Genomic DNA, 27650 nt, shown 5'->3' with positions numbered 1-27650 from the left:
GAACTGTTAAATGACCCATTAAAAGGCTAGAGAAAAAGGGTGTAGCCTTATGATCCCGAAAAACTAGCCTAGCGCCGGCATGCATGACCGCAGCAGGATGCGCAGTCCACTGTGTTATGTCAGAAAGAAGACAAAGTAACGCATGAGAAACGACGTGCCCTCGATGCGTTTGTGTCGTCGTTAGCAACTGTCCTTCACCTTGTGTGCCTCTATGGGTACAATGGCCTCAGGTTTTGAACTGTTAAATGACCCATATAAGGACTATAGGTATTTATGAAGTCAAACAAAAAAAACTTTTAATTTAAACCAAAGCTGATCTCAGTGCCGCAAATAAAAAGCAGGTGTGACAGACCTGAGAGACTTAGTCACACGATAATGGTTCCTTTTTACTATTTTGGTACGAAACCCTAATTAAGTGTTAAGAAGACGGAGCTAAGTGCTAAGAAGATAAGAACTAAAAATCATAGATACGAGTGAGAATTTAACCGGAATATTTGTGCATTGGCCGCGGTGCACTTTCTATCGATATCGATATTATTATATTATCGATGAGATTGTCAACTTGGCCGCAAGTCGATACGATAGCATAATCCCACGCCCGATATTATCGATATGATAAAAATCGTCGAGGCAATACATTCTGCATACCTGCCAATGTAATTAAGTGATCTACCACGATAATAATGAGATCTGTCATAATGTATGACATTATCACACTATCATAGGGTTGTAAACTCAATATTATACTTTATTCAAAATTAAAATAGTACTCAGTTGCATGACAGGCGGTCAAAGCTACGCCGGTCACATTTCGACCGTCACTAAAAGCAAAATAGTTTGCAAAACACAGGGTTAGTTAACTTTGGACCGCAAACAACTTAGCTTTTTATTAATGGTTAAAACTTAACCGTTACCGTAAAGGTAACGTAACTTTAACCACTTGTCATGCAATTGGACTTAAGACTTTTTCTGTTTTGAATCATAGGTCTGTCAGTCAAATCCACTATGGCATTCGTTCAAAATTTAGAATGGACATAGATTATATCTTGGATTAACACAGGCTACTTTTTATCCCGGAAAGTTAAAAATTTCCTACGGGATTTGTAAAAACCTATATCCACGCGAACGAAGTCGCGGGCATCAGCTAGTATTCTATAAAATGCCATGAAACTGTTAAATCAGGCAACCCGTAAAACCATCCAACAAAAAGGCGTACAAACTTACATACAAAATTCATAAGGATCGCTGAAGCTTGAACAATAACAGCAAATAGAAGAAATCCTAAACACGACACGAGGCAGCCCTCCAAGAGTCCCGACGACGGAGCGGCGGAGCATCTAGGCATCTAGGAACAAGAATATAATGCATAATGTATTACCGCCGTATAGCAAACATACAGTTGGCTACTTAAATTTACAAGAAACGCCGAAGCTACCGCCAAAGCCGTGCCGCCAAGCGATTTAGCATTCCGGTACGATGCCATGTAGAAACCGATAAGGGGTTGGGTTTTTGAAACTGCCGTACTTTCGTAGTTAGCCCGCTTTCATCTTAGACCGAATCATCACTTACCACCAGGTGAGGTCGTAAATCGCAATCAAGGGCCAACTGTAATGGAATAAAAAATCTACGAGTAAGGACAATAACAAATACAATAAATCCTAAGCTCGACCCGAGGCAGCGACGACGGACCGGCAGGGAATCACATCCAGATACAATAATAAAATGCATAATGTAAAGCCACAGTTGACGATCATACAGTTCATATCAAAACAAACTTTTAATATTGATACCTACTTATACAGGGTAATAAGACCGATGGATTTTGTTAAGTTTTAGGATGTTTGAAAGGCTTTCTCTGATTTGATATTTTAGTGGTGGCAGTCGCCCGCATTAAATTGCGTTGAATGCAAAAGCGTTATCTTACTGTACAATTGCTAGACTGTGGTAACTTTAGCCATGGGAATCAGATAACATAATTTGCACAATTATATAGGAATCAAGGATTACGTTCCATGCTTTTATAAGTTCTATACATATTTGTAGTGTATTTAAGCGCCACACCATTTAGATTTCCACTCAATTTATGTGATCACAATAAATTATCATGGTAAGTGGATCAATTACGATTAGCGATTAAAATAAATCAAGTCGGTGTGGATTGCATCAAGGATATAATATAGAACTTCGTTATAATATTGTTAGGGCCGACGCATAAGTACAGAGGAGGAATAGACGAGTTATTTATGTTCTCTTTCTTTTTCTTGGATTATAGCTAAGAACACTCTCGATCAGGCACCTTAAACTTAAAATCGGTTCATTAGTTTAGGAGCTACGATGCCACAGACAGATACACAGATACACACGTCTTTATAACACCCCTCTTTTTGGGTCGGGGGTTAAGAATCCCAAGTCGAGTTTCTGTTCTCGTTAAAACGGGGACGACCCATGCATGCACTGGTGCGAAGACATCTTTTTATACGAATGCACACCTAAGTAAATTGTTCACGGTAGTTAGATGTAGGGATGTGATAATGCACTAACTAATTGCCATCGATAAATTGAAACTAGATCAAAAAAATATTATAATTTTTTTTAGGGTTCCTTACCTCAAAAGGAAAAAAAAAAACCATTAAAGGAACACTTTGTTGTCTGTTTGCCCGTCCGTCAAGAAAACCTATAGAGTACTTCCCGTTGACCTAGAATCATAAAGTTTGGCAGGTAGGTAGGTCTTATAGCACAGGTAAAAATATTGAAATGTGTGTGGGTTGGAACGCGCTGCCGCCGCGTGAGAATCCCGCCAACGGGATGAAAGTCGGAACCTTACTATCGGATCTATCCTTTACTTCTATAAATCTAAGATTCAATATGTTGTTTACAATAAATATGGATTGCATTGCCCTTTATTTGTTTTGTTATGACCAGAGGCGGCTGACCGTGAAACTACTATTCAATAATTGAATAATTATATTATTCAAAAGTAATAGTGGAAATTATATTACGTTATCTACGAGTAACTTGATTGCAATTAACACATGTTATTTGCACTAATATTCTAGATAATTCCCATCGGCTCCTTTGTACCGAGTATTTATCAGTCATGAACTGTGTACTGCGTAGATTATAACAAATATGAAATTGAGAGGTCAGACATAATAAAATGATACTACTGATAAGAATAATTAAGAAAATACAGTACGGTAATCTCATTTTTTGCACGCAAATGTGACGCTATAAATCAACGGATTTTTTTTGAGATGATAAAGACGAACGATAAATATTTTTAGGATTCCGTACTCGAACGGTGCCAATGCGACTCTATTACTAAGCCTCCGCTGTCCGCCTGTCTATCTGTCAGCGGGCTGTATCTCGTTAATCGTACCTAACAGGTCTTTTTCTTCTTCTAGTGCCATCTCCTATCGGAGGTTGGCAATCATTGAGGCTAACTGGATCTTGTTCACCGCTGCTCTAAACAGTGACCTTGTACTCATGTTAAACCACTGGCGAAGGTACCTAACAGGTATCAACTCTCTACCTAACAGGTAAATAATCAACTCTCAAAAAATATCAACTCTCTACCTAACAGGTAGAGAGTTGATATTTTTACACAAAGTGTATTTCTATAGCCTCTGTAACATCAAATAAGAATAATTTGAGGTGGAAAATTTCAAACAAACATTTCTTCTTTATAATATTAGTATCGATTTTATCGATAGAAATTTATCTCATCATTACGCAGCACTAAAAGCAGATGCCAGTGACACTTATCCGTCACTGTCCACTTTCATCTCAACAATCCGCAGAATCCTCACCGCACGGGCGACAACCTTATTTACTTAACCTGACTAGAATCTAGACCTGGGGCAGAGAGACTGGTGGTCTTCGATCAGCTACATGCTAACAGCGAATAACTCTAATTCATAACACATGCTTTGTTCATAACATGGAGACTGTTTTTCACTTGCGCTACACCCGTGAGCCAATCAGCTATTTCGACTGTAATTGGGATAGTGATACCTATATTAAAAATAAATTATTTCTTAGGAATTATTAAATAAAGGGTCTTTAAAAATTCGTTAAATTCACATTCGCTGTTAGTTTCAAGTTTGCTAACCATTTCAAATTATCGATTTAACTCCTCACGACGTTTTTTTTTCACCGTTAAAAAATATTTATTTGCTTAAAAAGCACATAATATAACTACGAACATTTTAAAGTTAGTGCCTGATATCAAACCCTGAACCATCAGAATAGGATAACCCGTAGTCTTAAACACAAGGCTATTACAGCAAGATATGGACCACTATAATATGCACACAGTGATCCTGGCGCATTGATGTTAAGTTGTACGGGCTCTGATTGGTCAATTCTCGCAATAAAGCGCGTCGCAGCACACACGAACACCAGCTGTGGTTAACTGAAGTTGCAAACTTCTGTGTGACCTCAAACCTTGTAAAAGTGCTGCTTTGCTTTGGTTCTCTTTTTGACAACCAACTTGCTATAATGTATTTACCTGCAACAAAGAATATTAAAATTATTCACAACATTCAGAGAATAAAGATAAAAAACATTATTTTACGTGTAAAATATATGACGCTGAATTAAAGTGAAGCATCCTGTACATAAATAAATAGGTTTAGCGTTCGTATTATGTCAGCGGCTGGCGGGCTGCGCACGCGCCGCCGATATTCCGCTACTGTTCTGTTATTGATGACTAGTGCATTTCTTTTGAGCGTTCGATAAATCTACTGCAGACACGACTGTTGTAGGAATCCGTAATGTGTTTTGATTAGATTTGCAAATTCGATTGTAAGTCTGGGGTTACCAAGCAAAATACAAATGTTAAGTTCTTATTTTGTGGATATTTAAAAAACTATTGACTATTCAGTAGGTACGATGGTAAAATATTTCCGCTTGGTAACTTTTGACGGCCGCGCCGTTACTACTCTATATCTATTACACAATATTATGTCGCGTACGAATAATTTGAGCCTATATGGATCGCCGCTTTGTTTACTACAAAGATAGACATTATTGCAAATTACCACTACCCATATGGTAAATGCAAAAGTATGTTTGTTTGTTGGTATGTTTATTTGTCCTTCAATCACGTCGCAACGGTACAACGGATCGACGTAATTTGTTGCATGTTGCATGGGTATAGTTGTGACAATGTAAAATTACAATAAACAATCACGACGTCACAATGGTTAAAATATCCCGGAAAATCAAAGAGTTCCCACGGGATTCACAACAACGGGACAAGGGGAAGATGATAAATCTGTAATGATATTAAAGATTAACGATTTATCCCATACTGATATTAATGTTAATCCGACAGCATGCATTGGTTTATATTTTATTCCCTTTACTCCCTAACTGCGAAAACAATTGCAACGGGAACACTTTTTTTTTATTCCGGGAAAAGAATGAGCCCCTCCTAAGAACATATGTACATATACTACGCGGATATAGGTACGAGCAAAAGTTCCCGATACGTTTAATTTTATAGTTCCAGCTACTATTGATTACCTACTTCTAATAAGTCAATATAATTTACGTCACAAAACTGATTACATATTGCTCTTTTATTTTTTGTCATTCATCGTGAGTAGGTTCTAGGTGTTTTTGTATCGGATAGATATCTAATTGGCCGGCTGTGGCCAGCACTAATCGTTGTGGAGTGGCCATTAATATTGTATGAGGTAGGCACTAGGCATAGTAGGTGCGCAGGCGCCGGCGCGGCGACCGCCACGACGCCGGGGTCTGTGGCTGCAGGGCTGCCAATCTCTGCCAATCCGTTCAGTTTACTTCTCCAATCTTAATATGGGTACCTTCAAGTCAAGAGTGAATAAGCATCTTCTAGGCATGCACGCTCCATCTTAGGCTGCATCATCACTTGCCCGCACCGTCTGATTGCAGCGAAACGCTAGTTTATAAAAAAAAACCTCTGTATATGTTCGACTTGGACACAATAGAGAAGGCATATTCGAAAATGGTCCAGTTTAGTGCGTTTTGTTGAATTGCTAGGTATGCCGTGTGCTATTAATCCTGATTAATTGTAGGTTTTCTAAATACTTCAAATCAATCAAGCGCGTTTTTCCATACGAAAATGGGAAAGTAGGGTTCTTCAAGCGCATTCTGCCTAATGTTACCTACATTGGCATTTTCAATCATATGTGATGAAAGAAAGGGTACGTAAGGGTTCTTATTATAGTGCCAAGGAGGCAACCCTAGCGTAAGTCGGTATACGAGAAGATATTATGTTTTAAACAAACTACAAAGAACTAAACAAAGGGTGTCGACGGGTAACTGATGTTTTGCGGGAACAGAAGAACATATTTATTTATGATGGGAATATGATTGAAATATGATGGGATGCTGTACCATAATGGCATATTAATACGTAGTCTAAAGTCATGTGATCGCTTAGCATTAGGTTGATTGTCTTTCATGTAAGTTTCAACCTATTTTAACATTTGTACTTAGTTGTACGGTCAGCCTCAGAATTCAAGTAGCAATTCCGCGAAACTATTGCATCAAAAACCTGTCGCACTAACGAAATTTATCTAGAAACACACCACACACCCTAACGCATGTACATACCGTGCCACACAAATATGATCATTAAGGGTGCTACACGATTTACGGCCTTTGACTGTATAAATATTAAAATACAAAACCCGCTTACTGAAGTTTGCGATTTCTCTATTTGAATACCTAGCGAAGTAGAGCTTTCCAATATACCAGCTGTCGACATCGATCTTTTCCTACTTATATTATTAATGCGAAAGTGTGTCTGTCTGTCTATCTGAAAACTTTTCTCGGCCCATCTGTTTAACATTTTTGATGTTTTATATAAAGATAGCTCCTATCTCGGTGATGTAAATAGGCTACTTTTACCCGAATAATCAGACTTCCCATAGGTTTTAAAAAAAACTACGTATCGCGGATGAAGTCGCCGGCAAGTGGCGTCATTTAGTAACTATGTAAGTAGTGAATGCGTATAAAAATTGCACTAACAAACACCTAATTTTATTGCTCGCTCCAACAAAAACCTTAATTTCATTTTCCATTGTAATACACCGTAAAATAAGACGTTAAACTCATAAGAACCGTGAGATTCCGCCCCCTTCCGTGGCGGTCCCTTTACCGCACCAAAAAGATTGCGAGATCGAAGATTATAATAACCCTACCATTCTTTATGACGATAGGGATAAAGTTCAAAGTCGTGTAAACTGCAATCTTTGTTCACCTCTATGCTATTCTAATGCAGCGTTTCCCAAAATAGTCGGCAACGATCCCAGGTTAGGTCATCAATAAAGACCATGAGATTAGATCAACAAGTACTAGGTCCTAAATCCTAATGATATATTATAATGGATTAGATACAATCCGGAAAACATGACTACTAGGTACCTACTGAAAGTATAAACATTTTTCTATACTTGGTGCATAAAAATGACAGAAAAACATTGAGAGTAATAAAACGACTTTTTTTAGTATTAAATGCAGCAACGATAATCTTGGCATATACTTAAGTACAACTAGGTCATTGGAACGATAAAAAGAAAACTTTTTTTTTTTCAAAAGTTTTTCAAAACACTTTACATTAGTCAAATAAATTTAGGCCTTGATGCGATCTAGATAGGTACTTAATTAGAACCTCAGATGCCGATCTAACTGAGGATTTAGGAAAAGTAGTTCCACTCTCTTCCACCTCGAAAGAGAGAACATCAGATATAACGACAAAGCAGTTTGGGAGCCGCTGCTCTATCGTTTCATGCGCGTACTTGGGACATGTTAGGCGTTATTTTGTTTGCGCACCCATTTTCGGTTATCGCGGCATCGAGCGCACGCGGCTGCCACGGCAATGAACTTGGGGGCTTTCGGCTTAGCCTTTGATGTCGTTCGCGGTGCCTGCGATCGTATAGTCCGCTTTGCATGCTGGCTAATGCGTGTGCCAACAGTGTTGGTAAAACCAACCACGTATACTTTGAAAGGCCGTGATAGCCTAGTGGCTTTTGCCTGGGTTTCTTTCCCGCACTTAAACGTAGCCGTCGGTGCTACGCGACGTGAAAGAAAGAAAGAAGCCTAGCTTAAGACATCTACCTCCTAATCAGTCGGAATGGCATGAGATCAAATCAGAAATGATAGATCCTTATTATTTTGGGCTTATTTCGTAGTTTAACGACATTTATTATAATCCCACAGTCCCGTCGCGTCGTGTCCACGACCCATGCAAGTTGCAAATGGGTCGAAATATCGATCATATTATGGGTTCGGTCGTAAAAAAATGTACATTAGTTTTTTTTTTGTTGTCCTGGTTTTATTTTTGTCATAGAATCAGTGCTGTTTTAGTTACGAATATATGTTCCATATTGATCTAAATATAACCTCTCTGTAGTTTAGATAAAACCATGAAATCTCAGCTATCCTTACAAATTTGTATTTATTTTAGTTTTTTTCCGATTGGCAAAATTTTTGCTCCATACAAAAACAGTTTGTCCAACTACTACACTATTATCGAAAACATGTCATTTTAACAAAACTTTTGTCCTAATATTGCGTTTGTAAGTTAGGTTCGAGTTCTGATTACTTTTCCAACGTATTTACAAAAGGTTACCATTCTTTTATCAATAACCATAATTTTCTTCAACTTCTAAAATGTGTCCAATTTTTTGTGCGTGTGTAACGTCCTGAATGTAACGACATTATAACGCCTATTTTTGCCATACTACATAAATAATTTGGTTTCTTTTGCCTTTCATTTATTGGCAACACTATTGAACAAGGCGCCAACATTCAGAAAATAAAAACGGCCATGTTTGTTAGGAGTAAAATTGTTAGTGTGTGTTGACGCGAGAATTGTCGCCAAAAATTGTTTTTCTTATGTTGAATTGCAGGGTGAGTATTGGACATTCTTTCGAACTCATAAATAAAGGTTAATAAAGCTTTGTTATCGCGTAAAACAATGAAACTACTTCTCTGTCCGTAATTATTCGCTGTACAGTGATATTTTGATTTGAGCTTATGTCGTTCGCTTTTTTCTGTCATGATTGTAACATATGTAACGAAATGTGTAACGTTACGGTCATGACCGATTGTAAGGCGGAGAGTACACTTCTTTAGAAATTCAATTATGACTTAATTTAATTTCTTAAGAAGGGTCTCTCCGTCACTCGCTTCATACAAACGTAGTTCCAATTTCATTTGAAAATATTAAGCAACCAAAGTCCATGACATACAGACATATTCTAGAAACTACTATCTATGTCTGTGGTTTTCCAGATTTCTGTTAATATATTCGGTTTCGAAGTTACGCGGTCTTAAATATTCACATACAAATCTTTGAGCCCCTGTAATTTTAAAACTACATATTTTTAGAAAAATCTAAAACACCACAGACACAGATACATATTAGTTTCTAAAATATGTCTACAAAATTTCATGGACTTTGGTTGCTTAATATTCAAATGAAATTGGAACTACGATTGTATGGAGCAAGTGTCGGAGAGAGCCCTGTTAATGATAACCGTAGGATTCTTTATGCCTGAACTACTTAGTACATACAGTTATTTATATTTATCGTGTTTGGTGTACATCAAAAGTTTCTGGTTTGCTTGTCTGTGATTGGCTGCGAAAGTTAAAAAATATTAAATTAAAATTTTGCTTTAAAAAAATAATTTTTGAATTATTAATTATATAGAATAGCTCTTGTATTAATTCAGTTCCTCCAACTTTTATCGTCGTTTTGACCACAAAAGTGCGAAGAGTGCAATTTATATTTCAGATGGCACCAATAACCAATACCGAAAGGCAAAACAAATATCGGGAAAAGTTGCGAACTCAAAATCAAAATCAAAAAAATAAGTGTCACCATTCTTAGCGGTATCACCTGATGTAAAAAAACTAGTGTATATAATGTCTAATGGGGTCTCTGCGAGTTGGCTTTGGCCCCTCGTATGCCTACTAAAGGACCGGGACCCCAGGGTCGCGAAATCGTTATATATATAGCTCGATTACCACTCACTGACTGACTGACTCATTGACATAATTGTTCTCCTAGAAAGAGAAGGAAAATGATATAGTGATGTAGAGGAGATGTGTTTGGATTCGGGAACCCTCTGGGGAAAAATTATGACTTTTCGGAAAAACAAGATGGCGGCCGACGTGATTTTTGCAGCTCCGTTGTTTTCCAACCGATTTTGTTTAAACTCGCAACTATTTAGGAAAGTAGTAAACGGTTAATAGAAAAGGTAGAAAAAATTGGAAAAACAAAATGGCGGCCGAGCTGGAGCGTTTTCAAAATTTTCATTTTTCGATCCCTAACCGCGGCGCCACAGATCCGAAACGGGAAATTGAAACTTATAATTTTTTTCTGGTTTCGCCCACGATTATCCTTAATTTTGACGGAATGGGGGTAGTTTTTAAAAATTCAAGATGGCGGCTGTCGTGGCGGCCATTATGTTAGAGGTACGAAAAAACGCAATTTTTAAAGTTAAATATCCCAAGGTTGACAACATCGGAGCGATTCGGCTTCTATGAAGCGATTGTACGTATAGGCTCGAGGTATAGATTGGAGGAAAAAAATTACCCCATTTTTTGGGGAAATTTCAAGATTTTCGGGAAATTGAAAAAAATCGAAATACGGACTTTTCGCAAAATCCGAGTATGAGCGATTATGTGTTTTGATCATACAAATGACATTTCGGTATTTTTGTCGCCGGAGACTGGCAACACTGGAATTTATCAAAGAAAAAGTGATTTTCGACACGGTCTTTTTCACGGTATCCCCTTTCGCGTGGGTGCGAGCGAGATGAGAGATTGAAACGTCATCGGGAGCGGTATATCCTGTAGTTAATAGGAAAATTATGAAACAGTGTAAAATCTTTCTGTGAAACGAGTTGGCGGCCATTTTGTATTTTTTTTAATTTTTCGAAATTTTGACCACGTTTTTGAAGCAGTTGGCAACATTTTGGAAAGTCGACATGTATCAATCGATTGTGTGACTCAACCAGCAGTATCGAAATATGTAAACGGTGTTGCCACATTTGGGGAGTTTTTCGAAATTTTCCCCAAAAACTCCTCCTGTAAAATTTTGTATGAAAATTTTTTTTCCACTGATGGTTTCGTATAGAAAATTAAAAAAAAATCGAGGAAAAATTTGGAAATAGCTGATGATCGAGGATGTCGGAGACGGGTGAAGGGTCCGCTCAAGGTATTGAAGATAGGTGGGGGGTGCTCGACCAAATGTCATTCATGACATCATCCAATTGCCAAAAAGCTGAAAAAAAATTCAAAATGGCGAAGAAAAGATGGCCGCCATACAAATTTCGCCGGCGTCCAGCTCGGAGGGTATAAAAGATGGAGGTGCGGTTTCTTGGCAAAAGAGGATCAGGATCCAAAGGTCTACTCGATGAATAGAAAAAAAATTCAAAATGGCGGAATTTATTTTCCCATACATTTTGTATGGCGAATATTGAATGTCTCATTCTCCTGGAAAGAGACAAAAAACGATACGATAATGTAGGCGAGATGTGTTCGGGTGGGGGAGACGAGTAGGGAAAAATTATGACATTTCAGAAAAACAAGATGGCGGCCTATATGATTTTTGCAACTCTTTTGTTTTCCAACCGATTTCGTTCAAACTCGCAATCTTTGAAGAATGTAGTAAACGATTAATAGAAAAAGTGGAAAATTTTGGAAAAACAAGATGGCCGCCGTACAAATTTCGTCGGTGTCTATCTCGGAGAATATAAAAGATGGAAGAGTGGTTTCTTGGCAAAAGATGAGTAGGGTCCGAAGGTCTACTCAGTGGAACAAACTCTGCATGCTCGCGGACCACTTTAGTGGTCCGCGCACCCACGCACCCTACTAAATTATTATCCTAATCTACAAAAAATAATATGGATGTCGTTTTCAGGGTTTTCCAGGGTGCTGATTTTGATAATGACATTAATTTTCAAATCCAAGATGGCGGACTTACATTTTCTACAAAAAATAGAAATGCCTGTCATTTTATGGGTTTTTTCGGGGTGAATTATGTATCTTAATAAATCAATTTGGTTTTATATAATAAAGTTAACCTTACCACGTCACGCGAGCTGCTTTAGCAGCTCGCGCACCGAGCAAAACACTAGTCTATAATATAAAAATGAATCGCAAAATGTGTTGGTAAGCGCATAACTCAACAACGCCTGGACCAATTTGGCCAAATCTTTTTTTTAAATGTTCGTTGAAGTTCAAGGATGGTTTTTACGGCGAGAAAAATTAGAATTATTGCTGGAAAAACCCTAAAAATAGCCCTTTTCTTTTTCCCATACAAATGATTTCTAACTAAAACGTAGTCAATTTGAGCTTTATTGCTATGGTATAAAGTTCATATTAAATTACAAGCACTCACTGTTGTCTAAGCAATGTAGGTGTGTTCCTAACGTCAACGGTTCTGTTCAGGAGAATTTTTTAAAATACGTAGGCACAAAAACTGCTACATTACAAATCTTTTTGACAGGACGAAGTCTGTCGGGTCAGCTAGTAATAATATAATATTGTAAAAATAATATAATATTCTAATCATAATATTGTATGATTCTGAACTAAGCTTTATGTTGATCATGAATGTATCATTGAGTCAGGTATGTAACGTTTGTTACGATGTCATGAATGCAACTATACATTTTTTTACGACCACACCCTTAAATACATATTTTCATACTCGGTTATTATTTCGCATTCGACAAACTAGCAACGGGATTCGGGAAGCATAAGCGGCAGTATCAGTAGCATTACGAATAACGTATTATCTTATCACTGATCTGATCACATACGTTTCTCAATCTCATCGCACACTACGCTGAATGTAAATGGCATGTCGTTTAGCTTGCATCCAAACATGAGCCAACACCCTCTACTTCTTGAAAGCTTGGCACAAACCTTGGCCTGTATATAGAGCCAACTTTATTTTATTTGTGTGGTATGTGACTGTCATCTCCCAAGGGGATTTCTGTCGAGATTTGTCGTGTGACCTTTTTTATGCTTCGCCTTATGGGACTGTAATAAAAGTCTTAGCAGTTGTCAAAAAAGGATTTGCATAAAAAGCAAACAAAAAGTAGTAAAATGGTATCAGGCAAATATCTACCTCCTTGAGAACATAGTCTTAAACTTTTATGATAATTGCCCAAACTTCTTCTATGTAAACATGTCAAGTCCGACATATAAAACACATTTGAGTTATATAGGCTGCCCTAGCAGGCTATCACCAGCATAAACTGAGCAATAGAGTAGCACTATAGTTTAACAGCTGCAGCGTTGTAATCATTGAATCAAAACGGCTATTCCGTACAAAAATCGATGGATCGGAAGATCAATATATGGATAGATCGATAGATCAAGTTTAATATAAGCGAATACTATAACTACTTTGTTTGTACCTATTAAGAGAATCGCCAATTGCAATAAACCCTCCTGCTATTAGCTTAAATGTATAGTTGAAATAAATTAATAAAATACCGTAAATTCAGCCAAACAGCCAGGGGTGTCGTAATAAATCGGGAAACCTGTAAACCCTAACGCGCTAAGACGAATTTGTAAATAATAACCATCAACCACGCCTCTGATGATGCTACCCGTTTACAATTGGATTATAATCAACATCGCATTTTTTTGTAATTCCAAAAATTCAGGAGAACTGTAAACCCTAACCTGCTAAGACGAATTTGTAAGTAATAACCACTAACTTAGGCTCTGATGATGCCGCCCGATCACAATCAGCATCTTATTATTTGCTATTCCAAAATGTCCTAAAAATTCAGGAGAACTGTAAACCCTAACCCGCTAAGACGAATTTGTAAGTAATAACCATCAACCACGCCTCTGATGATGCCGCCCGTTTACAATTGGATTACAATCAGCATCTTATTTTTTGCTATTTCAAAATGTCCTAAAAAATCAGGAGAACTGTAAACCCTAACCTGCTAAGACGAATTTGTAAGTAATAACCATCAACCACGCCTCTGATGATGCCGCCCGTTTACAATTGGATTACAATCAGCATCTTATTTTTTGCTATTTCAAAATGTCCTAAAAAATCAGGAGAACTGTAAACCCTAACCTGCTAAGACGAATTTGTAAGTAATAACCATCAACCACGCCTCTGATGATGCCGCCCGTTTACAATTGGATTACAATCAGCATCTTATTTTTTGCTATTTCAAAATGTCCTAAAAAATCAGGAGAACTGTAAACCCTAACCTGCTAAGACGAATTTGTAAGTAATAACCATCAACCACGCCTCTGATGATGCCGCCCGTTTACAATTGGATTACAATCAACATCTCATTTTTTTTTGCAATTCCAAAAGAAACGTAACGTCGTTATTAAGCCGCAGCGATGTAATCCTTTGGCGGGCACAAAAAGCTATACGGCCTCTTGTCTTTAACTCAACTACACCCTCTGACAAATTACTGGACCACTAGGTCTAAATACTGGACCACTAGGTATAAAGGTATCATCAAAGTGTTTTTTTTTTATTCCATTACAAGCTAGCTCTTGACTGCGATTTCAATTGATGGTAAGTGATTTGAGTGTGTTAATCAAAATCACTACCCATTATAAATGTGAAAGTGTGTGTTTGTTAGTTTGTTGGTTTATCCTTCAATCACTCCACAACAGAGCTACAGATCGACGTGATTTTTTTTTGCTTGGACATAGACACGGAGAGTGACATTTTATCTTCGTATCCCAGGAAATCAGAAAGCTGTCAAGGGATTTCTAAGAACTTTAATCCACACTAGGTACATATTATAAATTGTGTTTGTTAAACATTTTCAATCACAACATACTCCAGTAAATGCCAGAGCTCATTAGTAAGTATCTATGAATTAAGTTAACATACAAAAAATAAGATAATATGAATCGCGAAACGCCGTGATTTGACGTTCTCCGGTAAAAATCAGGTAAACGCAATAGTTTCACAATTGACTTTAAAACTTAGATACACCCGATGCTTTAAACTTCTTTTGACGACAGCGATATGTCTTCTCCTTAGGCTTGCTGCTTGAAGATTCAAGTCAAGAAAAAACAGTACCGTTTTGTATTTGGTATCATTTCACGGCCTGGTAATCAAATAACGTCGGTATAGAATTTCATCCATGTTTTTTTATCTCGTCTGAAATTATTTCCGCAAGGGCGTTGACCCGCCGAACTCACGCTGAGTTCGCGACCGTCACGGTCACTTAGGCGCAAAAAACCGTCAAGTTCGAGTCCTCGCAAACCTCGCACAATACAGGTTCCGTACCATCGCACAAGATTATTTTTTTTACTTTACATGGGGGCCATTTTGAAATTCGTCATCTTGAAGTTTTTTTTTTAATTTACAGACTAGCGCTTGGCTGCAATCAAACCTGCTAGCAAGTAATGATGCAGCCTAAGATGGATCGCGCTTGCCTAGAAGTTGCCTATCGCGGCAATAGAAATAAATCAATATACACTCTGTGAAAATTTCAGCTCTCTACTTGTGTACTTGCTCTGTTCATGAGATACAGTCCACTGACAGGCAGACAGACTGACGAAAAGCGGAGGCTTAGTTATAGGGTACCTATCGATGGCAACCTTCGGTTACGGAACCCTTAAAATACGCTTTAGATGCGAATTGCGAACGCGGTGCCTTTGACGTGATTACTATAATTAAACGAAAGCGATTTCGTTGATTCGTTTCCGTTGAAAGCAAACTTATATATTGCTATGAAAACTTTGGGAAGATTCTTTATTAAACAGTGTTTTTTTGGACACCGATTCCCCGGATATTTCTGAAACGATTTGCCTGTTTCTTGTTTTGAATTCGATTGGGGAAGATCTTGAAAATGGTCCTCAAGAAATCGAGTTGAGATCTCTACGGTTTGGAAATTATTTTATTATTTTATTTAAATTATTTTATTTTTTATTTTATTGCATTAGTTAAGTGAGATAGTATTTAACCAAGACCAACCTCGAAATACTTCCAGACGTAGTCTTAATTTTTGTTAAAATTAGAATATTTAGGTAGTGCTTGCGGACGGTAGTTTATGTAAGTCCCTATCTTTGTAAAGAGGGCAAATATAAGCATATTTCTCAGTATTGGAAATTCAATAAAGTATCATCAATAAAATAATTAGTTATTTCCTCAAATATTTATCCAATTAACGCATAACTATAAACACGTCTGCGGTAGTTAGCAGGAAAATACAGATTCTAATACCTACGGTAGGTACTCGAACCCAACATGTAAAACATGACACTGATAGGATCCAATTAAAATGAGATTTTATATTTATCCTCGCTTGTAAAGCAAGTGAAGGTGGCAGCATACTTTTGACACGCGATGCAACCCGATGCAACACGATAACTTAATTTATTTCGTTTATTTTATGGAAACACATACAATACTTAAATGACAGGCAATACATATAAAAACCCCCAATATAATAATTGTTTCCAATGAAACATTTACACCCATTACACAACTAAACAATCGGATAAATAGTACGCGTAGGTATAAAAAGGAAAAAAAAATGATAGGTACGTTTATGAAATAAAATGAAAATATAAATTGAAATGATATTTTGTTTATACTCACAAGACCTCACATGGCGTGTTGCCGTGACGGTTGTTAAAAGTGTGCTTCCACACTAATAATTCTCACTTATAATAAAACAAGTACCAACAACACGTCGGGAGAGCCTGGTACCTACGCGTAATTATGGCTTATAAATATTCACCGAGAAATAAACTAATTGCTTGCTTATTATAATTGTATTACTATATTACATACATACTTCTATTACATCACATACAATCCTTGCACACCTAGGCGCATAAAAATACTTGTTAAATGTCTGTCTATGTTTTAATCGTGTACTTACATTATAACTACATTATAATAATGTTAAGAGTATTATGATGTCATAAGCCTGGTTGGAGGTAAACTCAGGATGTTGGTGGGACTTCTTGGTAACACCACATTTTTATACTAAAATAGGAATTTGAAATTTCATATACAATAAACATTTACTGTATTTAAACAACATATACTGAAAACAACAATTTATAAAATAGTTTGCAAGCTGTGGCCAAAACAAACGAACATTTTTTCTTTCATGGTTTATTGTGATGTTCTATTCGGAAAAGAAATATTTCATACACCCAAAATGATATGATTATACGACTCGAATGACCGGTTTAAAAAAAATGTAGTTAAATTATGAATCACTTTGCTTTATGCCTACTATTATTATTAACTGATACAAATGTCGTTCGGTCAAACCGATGAATGTCGAATCCACGTGGGTGGATGATTATGGACCGAGTTTTGGTCGTCATTTTTCAGTGGGCATACTAATTTCGGATAATTTATTGGCATTAACGGTTCCCGGACCGGTTTCCAATGAAAACGCTCGTCCCGACGGCTTGACCCGATTTTGGGCGAGTAAAATATTTATTGCGACCACTTTTACATGCCGTAACTCATCTCTTGTTACCAAACAAACCGAGTATTAAAAATGAAACACACTTTTCCCCTTTGTATACCTACCTACGCTCTAGACTCTGCCTGCAAAATAACCTCTTTATTTTTTAACCCTCGACACAAAAAGACAGCAACTATCATATATTATTTGACACCTTTGTTTGTATGTGGCATCGTAGCGCTCAAACAAACCGATTTGAAAGCATTCTTATTTTGAATTTTACAATGTGAAGGATAATAGGAGACCAGAGTAACCGATAGAGCTCAGTGAGTTGCGAAGTTTAAGTGGCATTTGGGCAGGGTTCGAAAAACCCATAGACATTGGTTCCAAAGGTGCTGAAATGGCAACCTCGAACTGGAAAGCGCAGCGTTGGAAGAAGGTGAACAGACGACATTAAACGAGTCGCATGGAGCCGCTGGATTCAGGCGGCGCAAGACCGCGGCGTGTGGAAATCCTCACAAGAGAAGCTCAGCTGTGAATGTTTATCGGTTGACAATGATGATGAATGGTTCTTTATAATCTTGAAAACTTGTTCAGCCGATTAAAGGACATTTTTAGTGTAATTTGACTTACGATTTGCGTTTCTAAAGTATGATTCCACCATAATAATTCTATGGATGCCCTCATAATCTGTAGTCCCGATTTAAATAAGAACGATTTAAATTGTAAACAAACACAGGCCTGGGTGTGGCGTGAATAGAATATATAGGTATCAATTCGAGAAATGCCATCATAAAATATCAGCTAACCGGCCATTTGGACAGATGTAATAGAAAATATATTTTTTAAATGTATCGTGCGTGGTAGAGACGCATCCATAACGTGAAAATAGTCCGTGTGTGTATAATTTAGTTTATTGCTTTGTACAGACGAAGCAACTTGGTCGCTACCGAATTGGTCACATTCATTTTTAAATATATATCAAAAATTGCGAAACCGGCCGAGTATTAAAAATATTTAGAAATTTCCCTGAAGTGTACTTAAAATTAGAAAAATATAGTCCACATTAAATATGAAAATCTGTAAACTACCTGAGAATGAAAAATTATTTAGCATTGATATTATGTTGACGATATTCATCTGTACCTTCCTACTTTTATTTATATTTGATAAAACATATACTCGTACATGAAAACATGTTAAAAACTCTGATTTTTGCTATTGTGTCGACACTGCGTTTGCATCACCACTAATATTATAAATACGAAAGTGTGTTTGTTTATTGGTTTGTCCTTCAATTACGCTGCAATGGAGCAACGGATTAGAGTGATTTTTTTTGAATGGGCTAAAGACCTGGAGAGTTACATAGGCTACTTTTTATCCCGGAAAATCAAAATTTTAAGAAACTAAATCCGCGCGTCAGCTATAATTGTCGTATAATTTATTGAACAGAAACTGGTTCATGTAGGTAACATTGCAATTAAATCTTGACTCGTAAACATTCACATGTTTGATGATTTTTGGTTTAATGAATAGACAGTTTACAAAATCAGTTTCATAATCCGACCACGTTGGTCGGCGCCAACCAAATTGGGTCGTCTATTAAAATTTAAACAAAGTATGTACAAGTAATATGAATGGAATTAAAATGTAGTATAATAGGAGAAAAGCGGGTCGAGATCGTGGATGAAATATTATCTCTATTATGTTTTGAATGGAATGGTCTTTTTAGTAACTACGATGTAACTATAACTTCATTCACGTTACACGTAACAAAACTTTGGAGATATGCTTTATATGAATAGAGTACTTATTCGTAGTAGGCATGAGTTGTTTTATGGTAGCCATGATCGCGGTTACCGTTGTTCAATTGTTATCGTTAAAACTACCAATATATTTCGTTATGTTTCGTTAAAAAGGTAAGGTTAATCCTTACCTAACCGTAAATGCAAGTCAAGCAAACATGCTGCATTGCACACGACATCGATAGTTAGAGATAGAGGTATTTTTCGGTAAAATATCGTTTTTTTGCCGGTATTAGATAACGTTAATGGATGATGGAACATAACGTTACTTTGACAAATAAATACCGGTGATATGGTGCCTGATGGTAATCTAAATTAAAGAATTATTAAAGATTTAACTTCTAACATGTACTTTTAATAATAACCAAAACATTTATAAACGTATGTAGATGTTCAGTCATAAAATAATGTTTATTGATACTGAGTATTCGTATTCAGCATAAACAATGCGTAAAGTACCTACATGCTTAATAAAATAACATTATTATATCCGTATAATAATGTTATTTTATTATAAGCCTATGAATATCCCTTGTCGCGAGACGTGTCATACAACTTTAGACATATTAGAAGTGAAAACAAATTCCAAAATATACGACTTGGATTTTAGCGCAAGGTATCGTCATTTAATTAAACCTTGAAAAGGCCTATGTCCAGCAATTGACGCTTAAAGGCTGATGGATTGGATTGGATTGGATAACGTCATTTAGCGGCGACTTTTTGCAACGCGACGCCTGAGTCAACAAAAAATCGTTGTATGACCAGTGTCACACTATCAACACAGGACTCAACGTGACGCCACGGCCACAAGCATCAAAGCGGTGCACCTACATTGCTATAATGGTAAGGGTTGAATATAACCATACCCCTTCCAAGTTAGCCCGCTGCCATCTTAGACTGCATCATCATCTACTATCAAGTGACATAGCAGTCAAGGGCTAACTTGTATCACAACAAAAAAATGTTCACGGCTTGCTAACGTGATAGGACAGAAGTGTAAATTAAAAATTTATAACACCCCCGACGATCCAAAGTATTTGAGTTTTCCAAAACATCATTTTCAAATAAATAATTATGTATTTAGGCAACGTCCATCTTGACAGCTTGACATTTGTCAATTGACATAATATTATGAACCTAACGGTTATCTAACCTTCTTTTTTACAAGAAAACTAGAAAAGAGCTGATAACTCTTAAACGGCTGAACCAATTTTTTTAGATTATAGCTAAGAACACTCTCGATCAAGCCACCTTTCAAACAAAAAAAAACAAAATTAAAATCGGTTCATTCGTTTAGACGCTACGATGCCACAGACAGATACACAGATACACAGATACACAGATACACAGACACACAGATACACAGATACACACGTCAAACTTATAACACCCCTCTTTTTGGGTCGGGGGTTAAAAATCACGTGTAATAAATGTAATCACGGTAATCGAAAGCTGTCAATACGTTGCGCGGAGAAGCGTCTAGCAAGTGCGTTTCTACCATAACTCCTGCGTGCACTCCAATATTAATTTATTCAACGACACGTGTTTAAAATATACGAGAGCATGGGAAAGGGAATGTTATATCGTAAAATATATCTCTTGTAGGCGCGAATAGAAAGTTTTGGTACGCACTTGTATCCCATGTAACTCGGTAACCGACGAGTACTTAGTATAAATTGCAGTGACTGAAAGCGCTAAGAGGCCTAAGAGTTTCTGCTCGGAAGTGAGATAATATGAAATTTAGTGTAATGGGCGCCAAGCTTTAGTTTCACGTGCAGAAGGTATTATGCTTACTTTATGTTACGGCTTTTAGGAAAGTGCTGACGGCCTGAAAAGCTTTTACGCGCTGTAGCTAAAACAATTTCTATTATTCATAGTTATTAGTGATAGCTACTTATCATGAAATTGTTACTCCAATTGCCGCCTCTCTCACTGGAGAAAGGCATATGGAGCTTAAGCTAAGAAACCTACTGCCCCGACATTGCTCTAGTGCAGTAGTAGTATCTGTCTGTGGCATCGTAGCTATGAAACGATTTTAATTTAGTTTTTTTGTTTGAAAGGTGGCTTGATCGAGAGTGTTCTTAGCTATAATCGAAGAAAATTGGTTCAGCCGTTTGAAAGTTATCAGCTCTTTTCTAGTTTTCTTATAGAGGTTTTTGTGTCAGGGGTTTTTTTGAGTTATTTTACGTTCAAATAGCGGCGATTCGTAAACAATGGCATACTGTGATCGAAGTCCTCTAACTATATTCTTGATAGATCACGACTTGGCCACGTCCATGGTACAATATAAATCAAAGGTAGTGTCAAAGGTGGTATAAATAGAGGCATATTATACGCGACAGAACGAGGCGGACGGGCAACGGCCGGGAAACATAGCCGCGCGTCGCTCGCCACTACAAGATTATGTCGTCTTAGCATGACAACCTTCCGTTCTGTACTGTAAGAGTGAACTAGAGTGAGGGGACTATCTATGTCTAATATTAGGCTATGGATGACCTGAAATCAAAGAAAAATAGGCGATTCGTAGGTCACCTAGCATCATACGAAGGAGCATTTGACGCCTGGCAGTGACGTCGATGCCTCGAGGAGCTACCCGTCACCTTATAAAAAATTTTCAAAAGAAAAATAAAACCGACTTCAAAAACGACAAACACTAAAAAGTAAAAAATAACTTTTGTTTAGCTACACGTGTAATGCACCTAGGTATGAAGTCGAGCGAGCATATTAAAACAAAATTAGAAATCCAAGAGTGAAGCTCGCCCGACTTCATACCTAGGCTACGTGCTAGCTACGTGTAGCTAAACAAAAGTTATTTTTTACTTTTTAGTGTTTGTCGTTTTTGAAGTCGGTTTTATTTTTCTTTTGAAAATTTTTTATTTCACAATTTTTAGTGGCCCCACTGTACTATAATATGCTGTGCCCAGTTAAAACCCTACTGTTTACTAAGCTATTACACTGATCGCGAGCAATTTGCTCCTATCCATTGAGGAGTTCTGTTCTCCATCTCCGAAGATATTAATCAGATCTTCACCAAATTTATATGGGACCACCTGCATAGTATAGGGTATACTATGCAGGTGGTCCCATATAAATTTGGTAAATAAATATATAAATAAATTTCAAACAAAAAAAATAATTTCCAAATCGGTCCAGGGGTCTTTGAGTAATCGGGGAACATACATAAAAAATATAAAAAAAAAAAAAAGATCCCGACGAATTGAGAACCTCCTCCTTTTTTGGAAGTCGGTTAAAAACTAGCTCGTGTAACCTTAAAACTAGATATTTTTCCAGATTCTAATGAGGACCAAACTACCAACATTAGCTAGTATGTTGTAAAACTTTCTAAGTATAGTTTCACGTTACCATAATACCTTTATGATCTTTCGTATTAGAAGCAATAAACGTCCTACTAAAAGGCGACGGAGGTGCTAAGAATCATTTGAATATAGTGGGCTAAAAGCCTTATTGTTAGAAGTTTTAGAACACACCGGCTTAGTGACGGAGGAACTGGAGAAAAGCCTTTCAAAACTGTTTTGTAAGCGCGCTTTTATGAAACACATTGCATGTAACATAAAGAGATATTATGTTTAAGTTGATTGACACTAAATACCTCATTATAATATGTACACGTTTCCTCATGATGTTCTCAGACTTCGGTCTCATATTCGGGAGGGTCTGGGGTTCGAATCCGTGCACGTCTCTAACTTTTCTGAGTTAAAAAACACTTGCTTTAACGACGTAGGAAACCCGAATGCCTGAGAGTTCTCCAAAATGTTTTCAAAGATGTGTGAAGTCTGGCAATCCGCACTTGGCGGATTATGGCCTAAAACCTTATTATGAGAGGAAATCTGTATTTAGTAGTGGTCCACGAGTTAAAATTAAAGGTTTTTACTAGCTCGTCTGGTAGGGGACCGGCAACAACGTTTTGAAGATGAAGAAGAAGGTGTTTTTTTAAATTAATAGACTAGCGCTTGGCAAGCGCAATTAGACCTGCTGGCAAGTGATGATGCAGCCTAAGATGGGGCGCGCTTACTTAGAAGATGCCTATTCCTTCTTGACTTGAAGCACAGTTTTACTTGAAGGTACCCACTTAACCACTTTCCAAAATCAAAAACAAAAGATAAGTGTAGCGTAAAAAATAAGTTAACCATATATCAACAAATCAGACAAGACGTCAACACCCAACATACCGCCGAAGCGGCCGGCAACAAATCACTTTCGACAGAAAAACACAACCCTTCTGCTTACCGACCATTGTTAATAGCGACGGACAGACGGACAAAAAAGGGATGCGTGACCACTGATAAACGAAACGTACGATATCCTGGACTGGCGTGTAAAAATAAATCATCATCACAGGCCATAGTCAACCACGCTTGCTAAGTGTGAATTGGTGACAACACACACCTTTAAAAACATCATTGGGCACTCTCAGGCGTGTAGGTTTCTTGAAGATATATATTTATGAAAACTTATTTAAGAAAATGGCATTTAATTACTTAAAATTTTTGCATTATTTGCGTATTGCACATCATTTTTGCACACAAGACCGAAAAGTTCGAGGTGCATGTCCGGAGTCGAATTCTTGACAACCCGAACGAAGTCTAAGCCTATTATTATACCGCTATTACTTATTGGTAGTAACACAATAATTAAATATAAGCTTCCTTTACTTTATTACTTTTTCTTCATAAGTTATCTTTTTTTTCTATATCAATGCCAATGAATTGTAAATTAGTGCGGAGGAGGATACAAAATATAAATAAAACGACACGGGACAATAGTGCCTTGCCGTTATCTTGACGTAAAGGCTATTAAGTAGCAAAAAAAAGTAATAAAAAAGGTTCCCGCCTACGAAGGACGTTCTTACAATGTTGCTCCGATTGACACAAGCGCGTGTTGTTTACTTAAGCGTGTAATAACTATCATTTACCTTTTTTCCTATTTTTAACCCGCGACTCAAAAAAGGGGTGTTATAAGTTTGATGTGTGTATCTGTGTATCTGTCTGTGGCATCGTAGCTCCTTAACTAATGCACCGATTTTAATTTAGTTTTTCTTGTTTGAAAGGTGGCTTGATCGAGAGTGTTCTTAGCTATAATCCAAGAAAATTGGTTCAGCCGTTTGAAAGTTATCAGCTCTTTTCTAGTTACTGTAACCTTCACTTGTCGGTCACTGTAATTTACACTTGTTAATAAAAATCGGTCAAATGCGAGTCGGACTCGCACGCGAAAGGTTCCGTAACAACTAATTGTTAGTCATTGTTCTAATGTTATTATTAAGAACAAGGAATCAATAGAGTCGATGTATAATACTTTTTTAAGTAAATATATCTTTAAAACATATTGATGGTCACATACCCTCTATGTTTTAAACATTTATTTACCCTACCTAAACAATAAATCAAATGAAGAACTTTGGGTGGTATTGGTACTGACCTTTTAGAGACGACAAGTGGAAACAAATTGTTTCATTTATTATTTCTTTACACAGGTAAGGCGTTACCAGAAGCGGTATTTCGTAATACGTCAATCATTTAATTTTTTATTTATGTGACACGTGTTAACGGTAATATGCTATTGTTTTTAATCCGCCCCTTATATAAATGGACATCGTCTTACGTTGAAGGCGTGACCTTAACCTTAAAAAATAATGCTGGAGGTTTTTTTTCATATACATAGTTACTAGGCATAGGTGTGTTCCCTTTGTGGTTCTATAAAGATTTTTTCCGTTCTATATAGTTTTTTCGAAGTATGTATAATTTTTCATATAAAATGGATTTGAAATTAAATTAACAATAATTAATTGATGCCATAAACACGTCGTAAGAAAACATGCGTTCGCTTCGCTCGGCGCACCGCTACTCAATTTATATTATCAATACATAGATCGATAACTGCGTAGTTTTTGTATTTTTATGCATAAAAAATACGTTATGGTACGTTTTTCATTATAAATACACGTGTGGCTTTATTGATCTTACCGTATACTAAGAAAAAAGAATAGGAAAAATAGTGCAAGACAATAATTTATGCCACGCGCGTTGTCTCGATTGCACAAAAACAGGATAAATTACAAGAAAAATTCGAATGACGAAGAACTGAGCATTGCGAAACAATTGTCATTATCTTGCAAATCATGTAGACACGATGCAGGGCAGAGAGATAAAACTAAGTCTACACTCTACAGTCTACACACATATAAGAAAAAATCTTGACTTTCGATTAGCTACTGACGAGACCCACCTAGATGTCTTCCACCTCTATCATTATAATTCTAGTTCAAAAGTATATCATATCGACTTAAGATAAGCAAAAGTTCGCATTATATGTGAGAGAAATCTTTTAAAAGTAAGCTATAATAGAAATGTTAAGAAATACATAATAGCTTTACGATCGAATTTATGCACGGCCCTTTTTCTGTTAATTTTTTAAACATAATAATTATATATTAGATATTTTTTTAATAATTATTAAATTATTAATTAAATTATTTTTTATTTTTTGATTAGTAATTATATATTAGATATTTTTTAAATATTTTGTATCAATTTTTTCACAAAACCGTTTTCACAGTGTGCTCTCAGCTCAACATGTCATAGCTGAGCCACACAGTCTGTTCAGGAAAACAAAGACTCCGCCGTAGCTAATTAGGATTCAGAGCAAAATTACAATTAAGTGTAAAATTCCTAAGAGATGCGTGTAAACATCCGCATGGACAAACAGACAAACAGACGCGGTTTTCTTTCCGTTACGTCATCGATTCCTCGTTATTTGTTACGTCGCTTGCATTTATTATTTGGCGAACATACAAACTTTTGTTCACATATTGGCATAAGTATTTTATTGTTTCATGATTCCTTAGATAATATATGTTTTTAAAGATTTATATATCGATCAATATCAATTTTAAACCCATAGGACAAATTAGAAATGAATTTATAAACCTAAAATTTTATAAACAACATATTTTGGACAAAATTCACAACTTTTTTAATTAGTTCTTCATCAATGAATTTTTTTTAAACGTGTTGTAAATATCATTAAATTTTCTTCCTAAGTACCACCCACGTAGGTACTAGGTATGTATGGTAGATATGAGAGGTCATTTGTGCAGCATATTTATTACAAAAACAATTAATTACACCAACAGTCGTTGCGGTTTTAATTGCATATAGATATCTACATATCGAATCGATACCATCGGATGCGTTTCACAGATCACAGGATAAAACCTTAATATGCACGCACACACACGTGTTTACACGCGAGATGTAATCAGATGGCTTCACGGCAGAATGTTGTATCTTTACAATATATTTTATTTTATTTTATTTAATAGGAAGCCAACGGTATACAAAGAAAAGTAATTATAATAGGAATATATTATTTACACAGGGTGTAAACGAAACGCTAGCAAAAACGAAGACAGGTGATAGTACCGATGATTACTGATATGAGACCACAAATAAACCGCGAAAAAAAAATTAAAAATCCTGTATTTTTTAAAAGTTCACAATATATTGCAAATAAAACATCTGACTGACGCTAGAGGTCAACGAACGTTGCGTAAGTAGGCCACTCGGAATCAATGCCGCGTCGTAGGTAGGGCATTGGCACGAATTTTGCGCGCTATAATCCCTACATTGCGGGTTTGGACAACACTAAATCAGTAAAACTACAAAATAAGCCAATTTATTTATTAAGTTTATTGGCATTGGATTGTGTTTAGGTAGATAGTATAATAATATCGCTAAGTTTTTGCTAGCGTTCCGGTTACACTCTATATATAATGTGTGACCACTCTATGTTTTTCCTGTTCGACCGTAAATTGTTTGTTGAACTTTGAAGTTATTTGAAAACTGGGGAGTAATTATCCAAAGAGATCCTACTATTGCGTGATTAAATGGAAAATGGTCACCACCATCAACAATGAGGAATACGACTATAAAGAATAACATATATACTGTTCTGTTCTTTATTTTTCTTTAATTTAGCATATAGTAGCAACTTTTGTACGAGTATGGAACAATGTACGAGTATGGTAATGTAAGTAAATAAAATCTGGATACTTTCGACTCGCTCGTGCAATGCAAAAGATTGGTTATTGCTATAGATTAGGTACAGAACGTACTTAGGCAGATAGACAGGCCTTTCTGAAGAATCCGAGATAAATGTTAAGAAAATATTTTTAAAACTTACTCTATACCTTCACATTTCTTTGGTTTTAATATACTGTTATAGAGTCTTTTACGCTCATGCGTGTATTGACCAAGTTTAATTCAATTTGTGCGGATGAATGAAAGATATTTCATATAATAAATGTAATAAATGTAAAATGCGTATGAACTCCGGGCGGGTATCGTGAGACGGCCGGCCACCCGCGGCGCCGCGCGCTGCCCTGACG

The 27650-nt window shown here is 36.6% G+C and overlaps 1 protein-coding gene and 1 long non-coding RNA gene across 2 annotated transcripts in view; both read right to left on the bottom strand.

Annotated features, from left to right (window-relative positions):
• LOC123881009 (serine/threonine-protein kinase 17A) overlaps positions 1-27650 on the bottom strand; it is a 303828-nt gene that overhangs the window by 59695 nt on the left and 216483 nt on the right. The window lies entirely within an intron of this gene.
• LOC123881014 lies at positions 1116-26951 on the bottom strand. Its single transcript, XR_006799391.1, has 3 exons — positions 26638-26951; positions 21106-21110; positions 1116-1152 (listed from the first exon to the last, which is right to left on the bottom strand). It is a non-coding gene; the product is annotated as an uncharacterized LOC123881014 (long non-coding RNA).

Source organism: Maniola jurtina, chromosome 3, assembly GCF_905333055.1.
Source record: "Maniola jurtina chromosome 3, ilManJurt1.1, whole genome shotgun sequence".
Lineage (NCBI taxonomy): Eukaryota > Metazoa > Arthropoda > Insecta > Lepidoptera > Nymphalidae > Maniola > Maniola jurtina.
This window is presented reverse-complemented; position numbering and strand designations above follow the sequence as displayed.